This window comes from Ochotona curzoniae, unplaced genomic scaffold (assembly GCF_017591425.1).
Source record: "Ochotona curzoniae isolate NIBS_2020 unplaced genomic scaffold, NIBS_Ocur_1.0 contig_3520, whole genome shotgun sequence".
NCBI classification, from domain to species: domain Eukaryota; kingdom Metazoa; phylum Chordata; class Mammalia; order Lagomorpha; family Ochotonidae; genus Ochotona; species Ochotona curzoniae.
Genome location: NW_024465894.1, coordinates 20003416 through 20024985, shown reverse-complemented (window position 1 = coordinate 20024985; position 21570 = coordinate 20003416). Strand labels below are relative to the sequence as shown.

At 50.1% G+C, this 21570-nt stretch overlaps 1 long non-coding RNA gene across 1 annotated transcript in view; it reads left to right on the top strand.

Annotated features, from left to right (window-relative positions):
• Positions 1-15460: 15460 nt before the first annotated feature.
• LOC121157476 overlaps positions 15461-21570 on the top strand; it is a 61565-nt gene continuing 55455 nt past the window's right edge. Inside the window, exon 1 of the long non-coding RNA XR_005884029.1 lies at positions 15461-15709. This is a non-coding gene — a long non-coding RNA (uncharacterized LOC121157476). The remainder of the gene's footprint in view (positions 15710-21570) is intronic.

Here is a 21570-nt window from a genome sequence, read left to right as displayed (position 1 = left end):
AATGTTATGTTAGTGTCAATATCAGTGCATAGGACAGAAGAGACTGTTTAAAAAACTTAGGGATTTTCTCTTTTTTTTTTTAAGATTTATTTTATTATTTTTATTGGAAAGCCAGATAAGAGAGACAGAGAGGAAGATCTTCCATTGATTCACTCTGCAAGTGGCCGCAATGGCCTAGGCTATGCCAATATGAAGTCAGGAACCAGGAGCTTCTTTCAGGTCTCCCACGTGGATGCAAGGTCCCAAGGCTTTGGGGTCATATTCAACTGCTTTCCCAGGCCACAAGCAGGGAGCTGGATGGGAAGCAGGGCTGCCGGGATTAGAACCGGTGCCCATGTGGGATCCTGGGATCCAGGCATTGAACAGGGCCCAGGAATGTTCTATAGAAAGTGTATAGAAGGTATGCCACTTGTTTTTAAAGAGGAAATGTGGCAACCAGGTTAACAGGGAGATGAGATTGCCAATTACATGAAAGCTGTCATTTTTCATACGTAATTTAAAACTGTTCAGGTAACTGTTACTGCAGGTGAAGTGTGGAGGGTGTTTCTTTTTACCAGAATATTTAATTTGTTTATTTGAAAAGTAGGGATGCAGAGAGGGAGAGCACGACAAGAGATTCACTCCCATCTGCTACAATGGCTGCAGTGGCTGCCATGTCTGGGGCTGGACCAGCCAAGACCAGGAACAGGGGGCAGGAGGGCAGGGGGGCAGGGGCCCAGGCGCTTGGGCCAGACTCTGCTGCTCCATTTCTATCTGTTTCCTGCCAATGCACATGGGAAGGCATTACAAAATGGCTGAAATGCTTGGGCTTATGCCACAGATGTGGGAAACTCTGATGGAATTCCAGACTCGTGGATTTGATGGCTTTGGCATGGCCCAGTCCCAGCCAATGCGGCTATTTAAAGGGTGAACCAGTGGATGGAATCTCTCTCTCTCCCTCCCTCTTGCTCTCTCTGTGCCTCTCTCTCTCTCAAAAGTCTAGGCATGAAAAAAGAGAGAGGGAGGGGAAAGGAGATAATTTTTTTAAAAATTATAGAAGATGACTATATAATAATTCAGCCCCACAGTGTCTGGTGTGGAATGCCTTGAAAGGCCTCCAGAAAGCAGTAGGAGAATCCACACTCCCACACATTCATGGGCGCCAACCATTCATTTTGCTGTTAAAGTATCATTTCATTCACTGTAACCTGTGCTGTAACAATAACTCCCACCTCTGGGTGTGTTGCCAGCACCTAGTTAATTTATTGCCTCTTTTAATGCCCAGACTAATTGTTCCAATTTACCCCAACACAAGTGCACATCCTGTGGGAGGCAGCATGATGTTTTTGCCTGGCAGCTTACCCAGTTTTAAGGTTTATGCATAGCGTGCATGCTGGGAGGCAGGAGAAACGGGCAGGTGCTGAAGTAGGAGGCCGGGTGTGGAGTTAGCACCCCATGCACATGGGCAAATCCTTCTGTCACCGTGAGTCACAGTGTCGGGGGACACCCAGGACACTTCCAAACATAGGAAGCTTCAGTTTAGTCTTTTTTTTTTTTAAGATTTATTTATCTTTATTGGAAACTCAGATATACACAGAGGAAGAGAGACAGAGAGAAGATCTTTCATTCGCTGATTCACTCCCCAAGTGCCCACAATAGCTGGAGTTCAGCTGATCCGAAGTCAGGAGCCAGGAGCCTCTCCCAGGTCTCCCACCTCAGTGCAGGGTCTCAAGGCTTTGGGCCGTCCTCGACTGTTTTCCCACAAGCAGGGAGCTGGATGGGAAGCAGAGCCGTGAGGATCAGAACCAGCGCCACATGGGATCCTGACACATGCAAGGTGAGGACTTTAGCCTCTAGGCTATTGCGTCAGGGCCAAAAGCTTCAGTTTTGAGGACACGATCCTCTGAAGCTATGACCTAGCGCATTTCACCATAGCCATGTAAACACCCTTTCCATGATCCTTGCATCATGAGGGCCGGACTGCGTTTGCCGTCATTTGCCTCGTGTCCCGGGCTACGAGGAGAAGCCCATGTCTGTAGATACACACTGCTTTCTCTCTTTCTGTATAAAAATCGGCTGGCTTGTTGACAAAAACATGAGGTAGTCAAACCGTTAGCGACGTCTTTGAAACATGTTATTCAGAACTTTGATGGTTTTCCATCTTGCTTATTTCTCCTGCGTAATATTCACGAGTTAACTCAATAACCTCTTCCCATTCTGTATAGGTATATTTTAGAGCTTCCATTTGCTGGTTCACTTTCTAGATGGCCACCACAGCCATGGCTGGAGCAGGCCAAAGCCAGGAAGGACCCTGGAGCTTTTTCCGGATCTCCCATATGGATGTAAGGGCCTGGATACCTGGGTCATCTTCTTTCCTAAGTGCATTATCAGGGAGCTGAATGGGAAGTGGAGTGGCTGGGACTTGAACTAGCACCCATCTGGAATTTCAGCATTGTAGACGGTGGTTTTACTTGATCTGCCGCAGTGCCTGCCCCTCCTGTACATGTAATCCAGTGGTGTGTAGAGCCCATCCTTACTGATTCGCAAATGTTCAGTCCCTCCACTATTAAATTAATCCATATGCTGGCAGTGAATTATCTTTAAAAAGGAACGTAATAAATATTCAAAACTCCCCAAATGCTGTTTTATTACCCTTCACTATCATCCAAGTGTTGATGGCTAATAAGCTGTGAGACGAGTGCACCCCTTTCCAAGTCCAAACTGGGTGTCGCTTTGTCGGTGGGTTGCAGTCGGCTGTGATGGCTGTTCATGCCATGGGCACGGGAGAACCAGCTGTCAGACACTGAGCAGGAGAGATCTGCTGGTCCCTCCGAACCTACCTCACAGCACAAGCTTACTTCCTGAGTTATGGGTGCCATGTGAGCATGCTCAGAGCCTCCCATGTGTGACATGAATTTGCAAGGGGCACAGCATGTCAAGCTGCTGCCAGCAACACCAGCTTCCCATGTGGGTACCAGTTTGAGCCCTGGCTGCTCCACTCCCAGTACTGTTCCTAGCTGCTGCACCCCGGAAGGCAGTGGAAGATGGCCCAAGTACTTGGGCCCTTGTATCCATATAGGAGACCTGGAAGAAGCTGCTGGCTGTTTTCTGGAATTATCTGGAGAGTGAATCAGGCAATGGAAAATAACTCTCCGTGTCTCCTCTGCCCTTCCCTTTTTCCTTCCCTCTGTAACTCTGCCTTTCAAATAAATAAAATAAAACAGGCCCTAATATGGAAAATGACAATGCTTTGTTGGTTAGTAACAGCTATAGTGCAGAACAAGAGGCAAGTAGCAGCTGGACTTTCACAACCCCTGGCTGGAAGGGACAGGGTCAGGGTGCCTGTGGTAGAAGTTGGAAAGACTGAAGATCTCAGGGTGAGGGGCACAGATAGGAAGTCAGGAAAGTGGGCAAATAACTGCCTGTTCCCTGCTCTGCACGCTGCCTCTTGCCTCTGACCAGTTCACGGCTCTGCACGCTGCCTCTTGCCTCTGACTTGTCCCCTGCTTGCTGCCTCTGACCAGGCTGCACTGTTAACCAGGCACATCTGGAATCACAGACGAGGACACAGATGGGTTAGGAGTAGGCAGCAGAAATGAGCAGAAGATGGGAGGAATGACAAATGGGTAATGTTTACCATGTTATCCTGGGGCAAAAATCTGTGAATTAACAAACACTGTTGTCCTGCTCCTCACTCAGATCAGGGGCAGGTCAGGCTATTTATTCAGTGGTAAATGGAGACAGATCAGCTTTATAATGAGAAAGATAGAAACAAATGACAGGGGGAAAAACTGACTCTGGTCATTTAGGGAACAGAAAAGCATTTGAAAATGAAGTTCTTACACCTAGACCACAAGCACGGGGTACTACAAACAGAAGGAAACGGCAGACAAACAAGAAAGAGTTCTTGGAAACTGAAACAAAATTATAGAAATTAAAAAGAATGGAATTGGTGGGCTGGAAGATAAGATAAATAAAATCTTCCAGGCCCTAAGCAAAGTCTTAGAAAATAAGGCCACACATATGAGTCATTTTAACCCAAAATATTAGCCCAGGCAGACAAAACAAACAAACAAGCAAAAAAAAAGGAAGAATATGTTTTTAAAAATCTTGGAAGAAGATGCCTCAGATTTAAAGATGGGAGACTTCAGGATTAGATACAACCACACAGCCTCTCCTTAGGGACCAGCTGATGGGTGCAGAGTGGGTATAATGATAACCTAAGAGCTCCTTCCAGCCAAGGACCATTGTGAGATGTACTTGGCCATTAGCCCTTAGCAACGCACATTTCCAGTAGCAGGCAGGAGGGCTGGAGAGAGAGAGAAAGAGAGAGAGAGAGAGAGAGAGAGAGAGAGAGAGAGAGAGAGAGAGAACAAGCGTATCACACAGGTCTGCTGTGCCACTGAGATCCATCTGCTTTTGTCTGGGTCAACCTTGTCTGGGCATGCATTCAGAACGCTGCTGGGGACACTTTTTCTGGGGACACAGGACAGAAGGCATAGTGACCTAAGTGTGATCCCCAACCACTGGGTCCTGTCCACAGGCCATCATGGGGTGTATCACTTCCATCCTCTTACCTCTTGTCTCCAGCACTTCTACTAACCCTGGGAACCCCTCCAGCAGAACCATCTAGATCTTCATCCCCGAGGTGCCTCAGATGCTCACAGAGTCCAGTGTCTTTCTCAGGCATGGCTGCTGCCTTTGTGCCTTTACCATCAAAACTGGGCAGGGAGTGGATAAGCAAGAGGCGCCCTGGAAAACAATCCGGGTGCCAAACATGTAATCCTTCAGGGTCATTTTGTAACAGCAACTCTCCTTCAACCTGATGTACAAGGGTGCACCTGCTGTAGGGACCCCTTTTCTTGACCACTAGCCTCCTAGCAAGAGAAGCCTCCAATGAACAAGGCAACAACGATAAATCAAATCCATGGAGATTATTTATTTATTTATTTATTTATTTATTAGTTTGAAAGGCAGAGTTCCAGAGAGAGAAGGAAAGACAGAGAAAGAGACCAAGGTCTTCCATTCACTGATTTACACTCATGTTCCAAGCCTACCCACGCAGCATCCAAGCTCTGTTTTTCCCTCCTGTGGCTGGCCACCAGGACTCGCCCCAAGGGAGGGGTGCTTGTGTGAGCATGATGGGTACCAGGTACATGGAGGCACCACTCCACCACCAAATTTTTCCTTATAAGATGTTGTCACTTGACCCTACCTCCTTATCCCAGGGCCAAGCAGGGAGGTGGGAACTCAGTTCTGGGTAGGATGTGTGTGTGTGCATGTATGTGTGTAAAATGGTTGATCTACAGGAGGCCTGGAACTAAGCTGTGCTTCACCATGATCCTGACCTGAAGCCGAGATACCAGCCCTTTGTCTTGGAAGGGCTGCTCTCAACAGAGCGTGATGAATAGCAAATCTTCCAACGAAGAGAGATGCGAGTGGGGCATCCCAGCTTCCTCATCAACAACCACCAGGAACAGAGACAAGAGTCTACTCAACTCCAGAGATAAAGATGAGCTCTTAAAAAAATATTAGGAAACAAAGTTTAACAGAAGAATTTCTTCATTCTGCCAATGTTTGTTAAAATTATGGATGATCAGGACCCATTTGGTCAAGGAGCTCAAAGACTAACAAACACTCAATGAGAAAATGTTCACGGTACTCCCTGGACGCTTCGCTAAGGAAAGTCCAGCACGTTTCATTTGCTCTATAAAGAAAAAAAAAAATCAAAAACTAAACAAAGAACAAGGAAAAGGGCTGAGTCAGACAAGGAGCAGGGCTTCCCCTTAAACTGCAAAGAAAAATGTGACCGGTGCAAGAATAGGAGATTCCCCGAGGGTCCCCACAAAGCGCTCTGAGCTCTAAGCCAAACTCTAACCCCTAACAGGAAGTCTATGACCGCCAGACACAGACTTCTGCCTGCTGAGTAGGAATGACCCTCTTAGCCACCTAGAGCAGTTCCCTGCTCTGTCTGACGAGGAGGATTTTGGCTGGGAGCTGCGAGGTTTAGTGGAGACTGGGGTCGTCAAGTTGGCCTGGGTCCTGGTGGGGCTGGGAAAATGCCTCGGGTGCTCTAAGTCTTGCTTGGTTGATCTGAGTTTGCCACTTGCGCTAACCTCTCCCAAATGCGGCCCGCTCTTCTCTATCTCCCTCTGCTGGACGACATCTGCAACTACTTGGGAAAGGTATGGAAGGAGTTGTTCTTTGGTCTTTTCTATCCGGGAATGCAAGATGCTCTCTCCTAGACTGTGTCGCCGAGTGGAGCAGCGTTGAGCTGCCAGAAGGCACACCAAGGGGCAGAGAGGAGCCTGGCCTGTTGCTGTGGACGGGAGGGAGGACAGGGGGAAGGCTCTGGCTCAAGGGCCATTAGCCTCTGACAGGTGAGAAATTAGGCCCGGATTATAGGCGTGCAGCCTCAGATACTGTGTGAGCTTTCTGCGTGTGTCTTTGCATATTACATTGGAGTGGTAAAGAAATTATTCTTGAAATTGAAGGGATTAAGTGCAAACATGTCATAGCAAAGTCAGAATCAATTTTCGTAACAACCTTCCTAGGAGTGACAAACACGGACTCGTCTGCAGAATCCGTACTGGATGTTACATGTAAGGCTTTTCCCAGAACAGAATATCAGCATGTTGTTGAAGTATGGCTCTCCTATACCGCCTGCTTACCTGTGTAACTTGAGAAACAGTAAACATTTTACGGTGGGGACATTTGATTGGAGACATCTGAATGTTCAAGGGAGCAATAGACAGTGGACAAAGAAATGAGACTTTTGGACTTTTCTTTTTTTTGGCTCATTGTATCCTTTCAAAAACGTTCTTAAAGATTGATTTATCTATATAAAAGGCATGGCAACAGAAGGGTAGTGACAGAGAGAGATCTTCCATCTGCTGACTCACCACCCCCAAACAGTCCCAATGGCCAAATCTGAAGCCACCCCCAGCAACTCTATCCTGTCTCCCTTGTGGTCTTCAAGTATCTGTATCATTCTCTACTACTTTCGCAGGTGCATTAGTGGTGAGCCAGACCTGAAGTTTTTTTTCCCACAAGGTTGTGTTGAGAATTAAGTAAGCTAATGCATGTCAAGTTCTTGGCACGCGATTGGTGCTGAATTCCTTGTTCTTTGCTGTTCCTCCCAGTCTGGCATCCTGGACCCTCTCAGCTGCCAGACTTTCTGCCTCCTTAACACTGTGGTTCATTGAAACCTGTGTGTTATCTGGTGGTGGTGGGAGGGGAGGAGGGTGGGGCAGCTCTGGTGGACAGAGGCAGTGGTTCTGCTTGCGAAGTGTTTGCCAAGGTAGAGGGACTCTGGGGGGAAAAGTGTTTCACGCTCTTGCCTGTTTTGGAGCAGAGGTTGCCCTGTGTGTGTGTGTGTGTGTGTGTGTGAGAGAGAGAGAGAGAGAGAGAGAGATACGCTAGTCTCAGGCTAGGGATGTAGTGCTTCTTGGAGTTGGAAGCCAAGAGCTCCCAGATACAGCTCTCCTCATTGGGGATGGAGCTCACACAGTTCAAATAGGCACACAGGTGCCAGTCTGAAGAATCTGTCCCCTCGGTATCCAGCTGCACCTTCTGGTCCCGTCCCCTCCCCTGCCAGTGCCTCCCCTGGTCCCATCCCCTCCCCTGCCAGCGACTCCTCTGGCCCCATCCCCTCCCCTGCCAGCGATTCCTCTGGCCCCATCCCCTCCCCTGCCAGCGACTCCCCGGCCCCCTCCCCTCCCCTGCCAGCGACTCCAAGGACTTAATTCTGCTTTGCACCCATCATTCTTTGAAGTCCATGTGCTTCATGACCACGCCTTTGTCTCCCTGAGAGGAGTTCAAATCCACCCCCCTCTCCAGCACAACACTTAGCAGGGGCATAGCTGAGCAAGTGTTGTCACAGGGAGTCCCTCTAAGACCCTCTGAAAAGCACTGGGCAATATTTTGTTGGGAGCATTGGGTGCAGTGGTCAGGATGTCACCTGAGAACTTGAGATGCCTTCTTCCATACTTAGCTGCAGGACCTGGATTCAGATCCCAGCACCACTTCTGGGTCCCAGGTTCCTGCAAATGTGTACCCTGGAAGGCAGTCAGGATGGCTCAGGTAGCTGAGAATCCCATGGGAGACTGGAGCTCCTGGTGAAACTTTTTCTGCAAGCCATTCTTGACTGCTTTCCCAGGCCACACCAGGGAGCTGGGTGGGAAGTGGAGCAGCTGGAATGTGAACCGGCGCCCATATGGAATCCTGGTGCATACAAGGCAAGGATTTAGCCACTTAGCCATCACACCGGGCCTGAGATTTTTAAGGTCTTAAGGCCACCAAAATTGCTGGGTGGGCACATTGAACAGGTCTGTCTGGGACCTTACTAGTTTCACCACCTAAAGTTGAGCATCCTCGGATGTGGACATCCCAAATCAGAAGCATCTGAAATCCCAAGGATTGGGATCCGTTCATCCTGGTTTTCCCCATCTTTCCTGCTCAGGTCTGTAAGCAGATCATTCAAATCCCTGCGAGATTTTCTTCAGAAGCTGGATTAGAACTCAGGATTTCTGGAGAGCCCAGCAGGTGGGAAGAGAAGTCTGTCCACTCACAGGCACAGAGAATGACAAGCCTTGGGAACAAGGAGGGACGGTGACTGGAGAGGTGGGAGGGAGTTGAGGCTGTATGGGGTTCTCAGCAGTGAACGCCTGGGACCTAGCCATGTGCAGGCAGGGGTGGTGGGGTGACGGGCAGATTGCCACCTCTAGTTCTCTGCTATTTTTAGGGAAAGAAAACTTTAAAAAAAAGATAGTCCTTTTGCTAACCTTTGGATGCGTAGGTGGGGTAATGATTCCACCTGATTGACATATCTCATGAGTGCCACGCATTGCTCAAAAAACTTTAGCCACCATGCCAGGCAAAAGCAAAGCAGCACCCTGCACCCTGCTGACCAAGGAGCTGTGACGGCAGGATGTGACAGCTGACATCCTGCTATTTTCAGAAACTGACAACAGTGTCTTGATTGGTGTAGATTTTTTCTTTAAAAAAAAGAGTTAGTTATTTGGGAAGGAGAGGCAGAGACAGGCAGAGAGAGAGAGAGAATGGCCAGAATGACTAGGACTGGGCCAGGCTAAAGCCAGGAGTCTGGAGCTCCATCTTGGTCTGGCACATAAGTGGCAAAGACCCAAGCACTTGGGCCATCTTCTGCTGCTTTCCTGGCTACCTTAGCAGAGACCTTGATCTAAATCGGAGCAGCCAAGATCCAAACTGGCGCTTACATGGGATGCTGGTGCTGCAGGTGGTAGCTTAACCTGTTGCATCACAATGCAAGCCCCCAACAGTCATAGTTAAGTGAGAAGGTCTCAGGCTCCTTTGGGTTGCAGGGGGACACAAAACCATTAGCATTGGTATCACAGGGCCATGGAATGTCTGGGGCAGCTGGTGAAGAACCCATTGTCCCTCTTACAATCTAATTTGGGATGTCTTGGGAGCCCATGGAGTTGGGTCAATCGCTCCCCTATCCCTTTACTTCCCATCCCACATGCTTGTTTTACACACGCTGTTTATTCATGGAGAATACTGGATGTGATCTGTTGGTTGAGTATAGTGTCTGAGTTTTCTTCTTTTTCCTACAAGAGCAAACATGAGGTTCTCCCAGCCACCCTCTAGGCCTCAGGAGATTCAGCTGGGCGGGTTAGAGGCAGTACTGGCAGGTGAGGTCTTTCTGGCACCATGTGAGTTTGCCTTGCTGTTTCTCCCCTCTTCCACCTTCTCATCCCTCCTCATCTTCCTGCCCTTTATTTATAAAGCAATAGTGACAAAGGCATAAAATGGAGGCTGCCAAGAGGAGGGCAGGAAGATGCACTTCAGAAGGACTGAGAATCCTCGCCGAGTGCCCCAAGTCTGGGTACCTCGAGATGGCTTTGTACGCACAGGTGGGCCGTCCCCCTGACTACCTGTATTAAGTGCCATGCCAGAAGCAGCCCACCCCAGTGATCCATTGCTGCTTCCTGCCAGTTTGCTGGCATCCTGAGACATGTCTGTGTTACATGCCTATTTGCATTTGTAAAAGGACCCCACCCCCACCCCCAGCCCATTAATCACCACAGAGCTCCAAAGCTTCATCAGCGGTGCTGTGAGCCCTGTCGGCAGACACACAAGCACTCATCAGATTTACCTGTTTAACTTAAACTGTAATTACCATGCAATCAGACCTGGCACCTGGCAAGCACAAGCTACTAATTATCCAGATGAATCCTGGGTTGTTCCGAGTTTCCTAATTGTTTTTAGCTTCTTGACTGTCATTTGACTCCCTGCATCCACCGGAACTTGTGTCTGGTGACTCAGTCCATCACATGTGTCCCCACATAGGACTGGAAATATTTCAGGCACAGTGCAAAGACACATTTGAAATGTATGGGTCTTACTAACACAGGAAGTATGCACTGGAACAAAACTGCTGAAGCTTAACCTGGAGGGTTGGCCAATGCCAGCAGGTGGCAGTGTGGACCAGAAAATCGAGGTCTAGATGCCTGGGTGCAGCTGCCTGGACTCTGGGGTAAGATTCTTCCTGGTTGCTCTCTGACGCCTGAGGAGCTTCTGCAGGTTTATCTTGTGGTTTGTTTGTTTTTCCAGTTTTCCATGCAGATGAGGGCTAAAGAGGATCCCGCTGTGTTGCCAAGCTCTGAAGTCAGGAAACAGTTGCCAAGAGGACCTGGGTCTCTGGGCTAGCTTCCTGAAGTTTCTTGGGATTTAACTGTTTACTGGGACTTGGCGACATCACTCCAGTTTCTGATTCTTTCATTCTTTTCCCTTGCTGTGCAAAGATTTATAGAAGCATTACTGCAGCCCTATGAGGGGGGCGGGGATACCTTCAGTATCCCAGTATCCCCTGTGGGCTCCGGTTGGAGTCCCGGCTATTCCACTTCTGACTCCGCTCCCTGCTAATATACCGGGGAAACAGAGGAGAATGGCCAAGTGGTTGGCACCCATGCGAGAGACCTGCAAGAAATTCCAGGCTCCTAGCTTTGGCTTAGCTCAGCTCTGGCCATTGTGGCTATTTAGGGAGTAGAAGATCTTTCTCTGTCTCCCCTTCTCTCTATAAATCTGACTTTCAAATAAAATAAATAAACTTTATTTGAAAAACAGAGTTACAGAAAGGGTGATGGACAGAGATATTTTTCATCCACCAAGTTACTCCCCAGATGGCCACAATGGCAGGTCCTGGGCTAGACCAAAGCCAGGAGGCTGGAACTCTGGGTCTCCCCCTTGAGTTCTGGGGTCCACCTACATGGGACATCTTCCTCTGCTTTTTCAGGTGCATTAGTGAGGAGCTGGGTCAGAAGTGGAGCAGCTAGCTTTCAAGCAAGCACCATTATGCCATTGCAGGAAGCTGCTTAAAACTCTGCCACGATGCCAGTCCCAAGCACGAGTATTGATTTTGTTTGCTTGCTTGTTTGTTTGTTTAATGTTTTATCTCTAGGTCCTAGTGCCTAGGAAGGTTTAAATGAAAATCTGGTCGTGTTTTTTTTTTTTTTTTATTTCACTTTTGACTGTCAGTCCTTGGGAAAACAGTCAACTTACTGTTTTTAATTTCCTTTTGAAAAGTAGAGGGACAAAACTAGACAAACAGGGAGATCTTGCACCCCAAATGGAAATTAAACACAGTAAGCTGGCTGTCCCACCCACAGCAAAATGGCTGAGAGCCAGAGGCACTGCGCCGACAGGCAGGGAACCCGAGGGAACCCCACTGGAACCCAGTGGGGCCTGAGTCCTGCTCTTTCTGGCTGCTGAGCTGTGCCCTGGAGCAGGCCCGGGTGCTAAACTCTGTTCTCCCATGGTGCTCCAGGCCAGGCCTCACCCCTTGGCTTTCACTCAGTCACAGCTTCAAATCTTGAAGGAGGACTTGACCGGGAGGAATTAGAAGAATTTCCCATTGTTTCCCATTGGGGCCATCACTATGGTAGAGCTGCCACCACAATGCCCGCATCCTACATGGGCACTGGTTCCAGTCCCAGCTGCTCCATTTCCAATCCAGCTTCCTGCTAAGGGCCTGGGAAAGCACTAGAAGTTTGAGCCCCTGCACTCAGGTGGGGGACCTGCAAGAACAAACTTCTGGCTCTTGGTTTGGGCTTGGCTTAGTCTTGGGTGTTGCAGCCTTATGGGGAGTGAACCAGGGGATGGAAGAGCTCTCTCTTTCTCTGCCTCTCTCTCTCTCCCTCCCTGTTTGTAATTCCGCTTTTTAAATAAGTAAAATAAATCTTAAAAGAGAGACAATAATTCCCCATCAGCTGCACTCACCTTGTCCGGCTGCAGGCATGGGCAGTGGCCTTGGGACTCTCCTGTGAAAGATATTTGGCCTCTCTCCCTTCCCTTGAACCCAGCTGCTGTCCTGCGAGGTCAGGTCTGAGGTGCAGCTGCAGGATCAGCCCTCGGCTCTGCCCTGAGGTTGTGATCAGCTGAGCCTGTCCCCCTGCCTTTCCCTTCTTCCCTCTCGCTGCCTTTGAGCCTTTGAGTATGGGGCTCCTGGGCAGGAGGCAGTCACCATGGGCTCCATTCACACTCTGCCCTGACAACCAGCAGGCCCCACCCACCCTGGCTTCCTGCAGGCAGTGGTGCAGCCTCCGCTCTCCCCCTCCACCCCGAATCTGTGCTCTGACGCACCACCAGGGTCTCCTACATTTTACAGGAAGTGTTGGAGAACTTCTCTTGCCGCATAGGACCGTTTGGGACCCCAGTGATGTGGAGTCTACAGCCCTGTGCTGTGTGTCCCGGGCCCAGGCTTCAGGCGGAGGGCTTGGAAGATGATCAGAACATCAGGAATGACTCAGAGCCAGACAGAGAATCAGAGGAGAGGGGGAAGGAAGAGGAGAAAGAAGAGAAGAGAATGGAGGAAGACAGGGAGGCAGAAAGAAGAGGCAGACAGACGCAGAGAGCAGAGGAAAAGGAGGAGGAAGAGCCACTCCCATAACAGCCTGCAGGAAGTTCACAAACTCACTGTTCAGCCTCGGGCTGTTTTGAAGGTCCTTAACTGAAGAACTTCCTGCATCAGCCCTGAAAACTGCCAGCAGGTAGGCTAGCAGGTAGGCCTTAGCAGAAATTGGTGGGCTCTCCACAGCTTCATGATTAAAAGGGGTCTGAGAGAGGTGCGGTTGTCTTTGGTTAACAACCTGGGGCTTTTGGAACATTCTCGGCTCTTCATGGGTGCTCAACTAGACTGCCAAAGGCACTGATTGCATTTCCGTTCAGGAAAACCAAGAAGAGATGGATGCAGAGTTCAGCTGGGGTGAGCTGGGCAGTGGGTACCCAGGCAGGTGCCTACTGCAGGTGCCCAGTGAAGTTGACCATGCATCTGCTGTTTGGCCTGCTTGCCTGTGAGCCTGCCAGGCAGCACCTCGGAGTTTCACTGGTATCTGGTTGTTGTGAGTTTAAATACAAACAATTTTCAGAGCCTTGGCTGCCAACACAGAAACATGTAGCATTTCACACAGGAACGTCTATTTATAATTTTTAAAAGATTTTATCAGGACCGCCTTTCAGGGTGTCTGGTTTGCTGGGGGTGCCCATTAGCTCTGTTACGGAGGCCTCACAGGAAAAGAAGTGCGCATTTGCAGAAGGAGATGGAACGGCACCTTATTCTGATCCCGTTCTTGGGTGGTGGCAGCCCTCAGTTGGACTAACACAGCCGTGTTGCTACACACAGCCGGGCAGGTTGTTAGCATGGATTGTCCAGCTGGGACTTATCTAAGAACTGAATTACCTGACATAGATGGATGCAGAAAGGGGGCCGGGGTCACCTGGGAGATAAAACCTGTTGAAGTACAGAGGTGTTGAAGTACAGAGCCAGATGCAGGACGGCCAATGCTGGGACGTCTGTCTGCCTGGGGGGAAGCTGCTAGGCACCTCCAACCATCCATGCAAGCTGCAGGGATGGGGGACATCCGTCAGGAGGTGACAGGACCGATGTGTGCAGACCGATGTGGGGAGGTAGGGGACATTGGCCATCTAGTGGGCCGGGACAGCAGGCCCTGGGGACAGCAAGAGCCAGCAGTGTGTATGTGTGTGTGTGGAGTTGGGGAGGCTGTGGAGAAAAATGGGTCAGGGAAAAGGGGAGGGGTACATGGGAAGGGAAGCGAGTCTGCCGGTGTGGCAGGACTCAGAGAGCAGAGCAAAGCCAGTCACCTTGGTTTGGGGCCTCTGACTGTGCCAGCTCAGGAGGATCTACCGAGCAGTACCAACTGTGTGAGTGAGGAGGGGGAGACAGGGCGTGACCCAGCTGGAGGACCCAGTGTGGATCCTGCTGGATCTGAAAGCAAGAAGAGCTTCTCCTTGGGGGATTGCTACTTCTGTCTGTGTGTGTACACTGGAGGTCTGTGTCAAAGAGAATGTGTGTGCAACAGCATGAGTGTGCACAGGGGTCTCTGTGTAAGGGTGTGTGAGTGCAGGGTTATGTGTGTGCAAGGAGGTAAGTGTGTCAGGGATGAATGTGTTGATGTGTCAGTGTGTAAGGGCTGTGAGTGTGCAGGATGTGACTTGATGCAAGTGTGTGGAGTAGATCTATCTGTGTGTCTGTGTGTGCAAGGAGGTGTGTCCGTGTGTGAGTGTGCGAGGGTGACTGTGTGTATGTAAGAAGGTGTGTCCGTGTGTGGGTGTGCGAGGGTGACTGTGTGTATGTAAGGAGGTGAGTGTATCGGTGTGTGGGTGTGCAAGGAGGTATGTGAGTGCATGGGGTGGTTGTGTCGTGTGTGCAAGGAGTGTGTGTCCATGTGAGTGTGCAAGGGTGACTGTGTGTATGTAAGGAAGTGTGTCCGTGTGTGGGTGTGCAGGGGTGACTGTATTATGTAAGGAGTGTGCCGGTTTGTGGGTGGGCAAGGAGGTGTGTAAGTGCGTGGGGTGAATGTGTCCGTGTGTGCAAGTTGGTGAGCGTGTCGGGGCATGTGTAAGGAGGTGAGCACACGTGTCGGTGTGTGCGCAGGGAGGTGTGTGTGTCCGTGTGAGTGTGCACAGGGGGTGAGTATGTTGTGTGAGCATGTCGATGTGCGCCCACATGGGGGGGCAGCTGTGACGTCACTTTCAGGCGTCCTGCCGAGGGAGAACGGTCTTGTGACCTCCGACCTCACGCACGCGGGAACCCTGCTTCCACGTCCTCGGGAGGCGGTTGGTGTCGGCTTGTGGGTCGGGTACGCTGAGGTGAGGTTCCACGCAGTAACTGCCTCTCCTGGTCGAGTACTCCACGCCGAAATCCCGCAAGGGCGCGCCCGCACACCCTTCACCGCACTAGGAGAAGGAGCGTGGCCATTCTGTGGGGACCAGGGTGCGGGGCAGGAGGGCGGTTGGCCTCCCGCTGGCCTCTGCACCTGCGGGCTCCGAGCCTGCCCTCCTCGGGTCGGGATTCCTCCTGGGGGCCCAGGCGCAGGCAGCGGGCCGCAGGGCTGGCCGTGGAAGTCGGCGGGTGTGTGGCCGTGAATGGGGCCCTCAGTGCTTCTTGGCGGGAACTGCGTCCCTTTTGTTCCTCTGTCTCTTTAGCTCTCTGGCAGCCACATCTGGAGAGCCCAGTGGCGTTTCGGCCCTGGTAAACAGCTTGCAGGAAAAATGCGCCTCACATTCCCGGGCGGAGACCCCCAGCCCCCTGTGGGCCGCAGCTGCCGTGGGAACTGGACAACTTGTGTGCGGAGCCGGTGCGCTGGGACTCAGGCTGCTCCTCCTCCTTCTCTTGCAGACATCCGGGGAGTCCTAGGGCTGAAGGTTCCGAGCAGTGGCTGCAAAGAAACAGGTAGGGCTTCATGAAGTGGCTTCCATTTTCTAAACCCTCCCCTGCCCCCGCGCCTCACCATATTGGCTTTCCAAGAAGTTTCCATGGTGGTTATGTTTATTTTTGTGGTTATGTTTATCTACTCCTTCTGGTTAGGATGTGTGGCATATGCGTACACGCAACTGACATTGTTATCAGCCTTCTGTCTTTAAGAAAGAAATCAGGGATTCTGTTATTTTCAACATCTTTTGACTCCCTCCAGCCTCTTTGTTCAATATGTGGTCTGTGAGCCACATGGCGTGAACTCATGACATCACTCACGCCTTATTAGGCGCACACACGCGCACACACGTGCACACACACACACACACCAGTGTTTTAACGAGGCCCACCCAGGAGATTCCAGTGCATGGCAAAGATTGAGAAGCCCACGAGTGGGTGAGCTTCTTGGTCATGGATGGACTGCTGGGAAATTTTTTTTTGAAAGAATTTTCTATCTGCTGGTTTACTCCCCAAATGATCAGAATACCTAGAGCTGGGCGTGCGTCTCCCGCATGGGTGTAGAATCCCAAGGCCTTTGGCTATCCTCTGCTGCTTTTCCAGGTCATTAGCACGTGCTGCATTGAAAGTGGAGCAGCTGTGACTCAAACTGGGGTCCATACAGGATGCCAGGGCAGGTGGAGGATTAGCCTGCTCTACCATCATGCCAGGCCTGAGATGGATCTTTCAAGTCTTGATCTTCTTCATAGTCTCCTGGCCCATCTAATGGCCTTGCTCATACTTAATCCAGTCATTTGGCACCGTTCTATAGTTAATGTGAAAATTTCAGAAGTAAAACAAAACAAGCTGGAATTGTGGCATACAGAGTTAAAACCGCTGGCTACAGTGTGAGTGTACTATATGGTGCCAGTCAGAGTCCTGGCTGCTCCACTTCAAGTCCAGCTCCCTGCTAATGCTCCTGGGAAAGCTGTACAAGATGATCCAATGTGCTTGGGCCCCTGCACCCCATGTGAGAGACCTGGAGGAAGTACCTGGCTGTTGGTTTTGGTCTGACCCATCCATAGCCATTTGGGGAGCGAACAAGTGGATGGAAGATGTCACACTGTTGGAACTCTGCTTGTCAGATAGAGTGAGGCTTTGTTAACATGGCTTTATGTTGATGACAGTCAGTTGACAGGTGTTTACTGAGCTGCTGTATGCCAGACACCATTCTCCATGCTGGGGGCCATAGCAGTGGCTTCGAGAAAGGGCTGGATATTGGAGAAAGTTGAACAAGCAAATAGACAGGGCTGAGCAATTCCAGGAAGAAAATCCAGCAGAACTTTCTGAGATCCTTTTGGATGCAAGAGAACCAGAAACAAGAAACAAGGCAGATCGACCTGGGGGTAGAAAAACAACCACTGGGGCCCATGGGTTCTATCATGACATCTCTAGACAGAGAGGCAAGGAATGAACCAAGAAGTGCTGAGTTTGCACCTTATCTGGAGAGCTTAGGATGCTAAGTTCTAGTTGCAGTTGCTGTTACAGGACAACCCACGATGGAAGGGAGAGACAGGGAGAGAGCAGACCTCCTTGGGCTTGCTGTCAGTGTCTATCAACATCCAGGTGGAGGCAGAGGACCCAAGGACAGGCAGAGTGTTCATCTGCCTCGATGGCTTCTGCGTCAGTCCTGGGTCTGTGCGATTGCGGTCTTCCCTGCCATCCCTCGTGGCTCTTTGGGGGTGGGGGTTATCCAGGCCACTGTAGAATAGGAAGGTGGGAAAATCAGCTTTTTGGAGAAAGAGTAGCTATGTATTCAAACACTGTGTTTAAAACAGGATTCTGGTGCTTGCTTTGGCAGCACATGCAACTTGGGCTTCTGTTAAATCACTGAGTTGGTGAGAGGTTCCCTGGAAATGAGCATTAGCCCTGGGAGTGGAGCCCGGGGGTCAAGGCCAGAACTGTGGCACAGGAAGAGATTTGTCTCTAGGTCGCTTAGCACCCAGTGGGACTCAGTGTTAGCAGATCAAGTTTGCTACTCCAGGAATGTGTGCTGAGTCACCGTCTCTGGTGGCCCACCCTCCCAACCTTGTTTCCACACCAGAGGTTTGAATGAAAGAAAGAAAAGGCGAGGATTTGTTTGACAGCAGGGCAGTGTTGAGTAAGAACTTGGTGAAACAGGACAGTGATTCTTACACGAAGCTGGCCACGGTTTGCCTGCCACCCTGAACTCCTTCTGCGCATGGCCAGACACAGTTCCTTCTCCTCTTAAGTTTGGAAAACTATTTGTCCTTCTTGGCCTTTGTCACTTCACTTCTTGGATAACGGAAAAAAATGAAAATAAACATGTCTGTTTTATTTCCCAATAAGCCATTTTAGTTCAGCCATATCCCAATAAGACCATTTGTGGTTTAGTCTGGGTGTCTGTCTGTGTTATTGGCATTACCATTTAGAGGGGTGCCCTTGTGTTTTCGGGGACAAAAGGAATATCTGTGAAATAGCAGTCACTAATGAACTGTTGTTCCTCTCAGTGAACTGTTACGAAGGCTCCTGGGTGAGATGCTGTGGGTGGGTGTAGAATTTGGCCCCTACCCTTGAAAGTGGCCCTGCTCTGTGCAGGCAGACCGTCAGAGGGCAGTCAAGGGGTCTGAGAGAAGCCCAAGAACCCATTTCAGCCTGTGATTCCAGCAAGTTGCTTGGGGCGTTGGGTGCTGTAGCCAAACTTAAATGACCCTCCTGATCAGCAGGTTTCTAGAAATATTGGATTGTAACCGCTTTCAACTACAAGACACTGTCTGCCACCAGAGGATTGGAAGACTGGCTCAGGGTCAGGCTTGGGAAAAAGCAGTGGTGATAAAAGACAAGGGTGGCCAGGCTGCACCAGGCCTGGAGTCCCTTTGGAGGAGAGACGGCAAGGTTCTCCCGCTGCTGGTAGACCCATAGAGGAAGGGCACTAAGTCCACCTGGTGGTTTGTACAAATTTGTTGCAAGGGGGAAAAACTGAATTCAGCAGAAGCCATGTGGTCTGGAAACATGGGTTTGTGCAAAGGACTGAGGTATGTCAACCTGATGTTTTGGAGTGAGCGTTTTCGTGTTCTATGAATGAGCAACAGGTCAGCACCTGGAGACACCATCTCAGGGACCCCAAGGAGGCCTTGGTGGCCAGGCCCCCTGGGGCCCAGCAGTGTTGGCTGAAACTCATTGACCTGTGGGGTTTGTTCTGTCCTCACTCTGCCTTCATCACTTGCTGTCCTCGGGATTGGTTCCTCCCGCAGGTAGAAAAATCTGGGTGCTGGAGCCCCTTCCATCCAGTAGCCTGGAACCCCACATGACCTTCCTTTATATCTCCCACTGCATTGCTGTGGACAGTGTACATGCTGTGTAAACAGTTGTCAGGTTGATGTGTGTGGGGAGTGGTGCCATGGCAGAGTCTGTGTCTGTTCAGTACAGATGCATTTCTTTTTTGGAGGGGGGAGGTGGGTTTCTATGCACAGTTGCTTGAATTGGAGGGTGTAGAACCTGGCAACTGTACTCTTCTCCCTAAACCTGGGCCAGAAAGAAACCTGTTACTTGGTAATCTGATAATGCCTATTCCTGAAACTTTTGGCAAATGATGATGAGAAGAGAAAACACATTTCTTTTATCCCTGGGGAAAGAAATTTCTGGAACTCTGGTCCTCCCAACGTGCCTCAGCTCCCAAGTGTTGTCTCAGCTAACTAGCACGTTCTCCCATCATGGTGTCTGATGTCTTTTGGCAATATTGATGGCTGCTTGTTCTGCTCTTAACAAAGGTGTGTAAGTAGGGAGGGCTGACCATTGTCACCAGTGCTGCTGCCTGTTGGTCCCAGAAGCGTTGGGGTCCTCTCCTTGGCCCTGCTGCTGCCCTATGTGCAGACCCCGAGGTATTCTTTTCTCCATAAGCGTTGATAACGTGCTCTATGCCTGGCTCGGCTCTTGATGCCACAGACGCGATTGCCTCCTGCCAACTCCCTGTGGGGCTTGAAGTTCAATGTTAGAGGCACACAGCAGTGTGCAAGGCTCTTCAGGCTCGAGGTGGAGTGGAGGGAGAGATCTGAGTTCTTCCCGGCTGGACCAGCCTTCTTGAGGGTTTTCATCTTTATCCTCAGGGTAATGGAAACCTTTGAAAAGTTCTGGTACAGAAGGTGGAATGGGCCAGTCTGGAATTTGGAGGGCCTCTCTGTTACAGAGGAGAAGCCTGGGTTGTGAGGAGCACTCACAGCTGGGGTGCAGGAGAGATGGTGGCAGCAGGCACTTGGTTCTGGCCCACTGAGCTGTGGAGTACCAGCTCAGTCCACGTCTCTGTGTGTAGTGCTTCCTGCCAATGCAGTGGGCACTGCCACTTCACGAGAACCCATACTGGCCCCAGGCCAGAAACTATGTTTGGTCTGCACCAATCTAAGGAGAAGCCTGGGACTTAGTGGGGCACTGAGGTCTCAGTCCCAAAGGGCCTGCTTGGCTTGCTGATTCCCCTCTGGGAGTTAGCTCCACCACTCTGCAGCAGTGGGGCCTCAGCAGTGATCCAAGCAGTGATTGGACGTCAGCTGGGGACTTGCATGTTCATCTTTGGGGGACGGGCTGGATAGCAGCAGATGCCAGCTGTGAAGAATAGGCCCTGGTTTGGAGGCACAGGAACACTCCAGAACCATCATTTGCCAATACCTTCATTATACGGAAGTGGACAGTGGAGCATACGTTGTATGAGTCCGCAGATGGAGCAGGCCCGGGATTCTGGCTGGCGGTAGCAGTAGTGGAGGTGGAGACCTTGAAGTTGCATGTGGATAGCAGCTTGTGGAAGCTGAAGTAAATATCAGCTGCCTGTGTGTTTCAAATGAAGAAACTTATGGAAATGCAAAAGTTGAAATAAGTCGCACATATGTGCACCCCTACCCGCATGCCCATGTGTCCTGCTTGGGGCCACTTGTTACCAATGACAAGTGTTAAAATGGTGCTGGGAATATGTGCTTCCACAGGGCAGGGATCTAGTTGTATGAAACAGTTGTGGGAAAGATGAAAATATGTCTCATTGCCCATTTGGAAGAAGATCTTGAGGCTTAGATAGTAGGATATGTTTCAGTCAACTATGTGCTCTTGATTTGGTTTCCTCGGATGGATTCTCAACAGCTGTTGCCATAAACATAGCCAGCAGGGGGCACACAAGCACAGGGTCCGTGGAAGAGGGGCTGCAATTATCCTGTTTCCCCTGCAAGATACCAATTCAAAGGGGACTGTGACATTAGCCTGAACGTGGACTTGAAGAAGCCTGCAAAGCCCTAAGACACAATTGGAGTTCTTTTTAATGTTGGAATTGAAGGCAATTATATAGCGTCTCTTAATTGAAACCAACTAATGTTTCTGTAACTGTTATTTATAAAATTGACCAGAGTGGTTATTAAAAAAAAAAATCTAAGCAGAAGTTGTTATTGCTGTCAGCAGACTCCAATGGCACACATTTGTACAAAATGGTAAAATAATTGGAGAGACCAGATTCCTTTCTGAAGGCTCAAAAAGGCACAGAAAGGGATGAAGGCAGAAATGGCACTTAAGCAATAAACACGTTCAAGTAAACAGCAGCTTCCACACAGACTCCATTTCCATTGGCATCTGAGCATGGATCTTAATTCAAGAGGTGTAACTTACTCCAAGGAAATGAATGAGGGCGAATGCAGCCCAGTGCTTTCAGGGTTCCACACGTGCAGACTGGTAGGCTGTCTCCCAAACACTGCGGGTTGGGTGGCTTTTCCTCAGAACTCTTAAGCATCCTCATTGGAGCTGGGGTGATCCTCGGCAACACTAATGGCATGCTCAGTGCTCTTGTAAGTGAGATAAATGATAGCAAACTTGTCTGTGCAGATGCATCTACTCACGGAGGCGTGGAAGTGTAA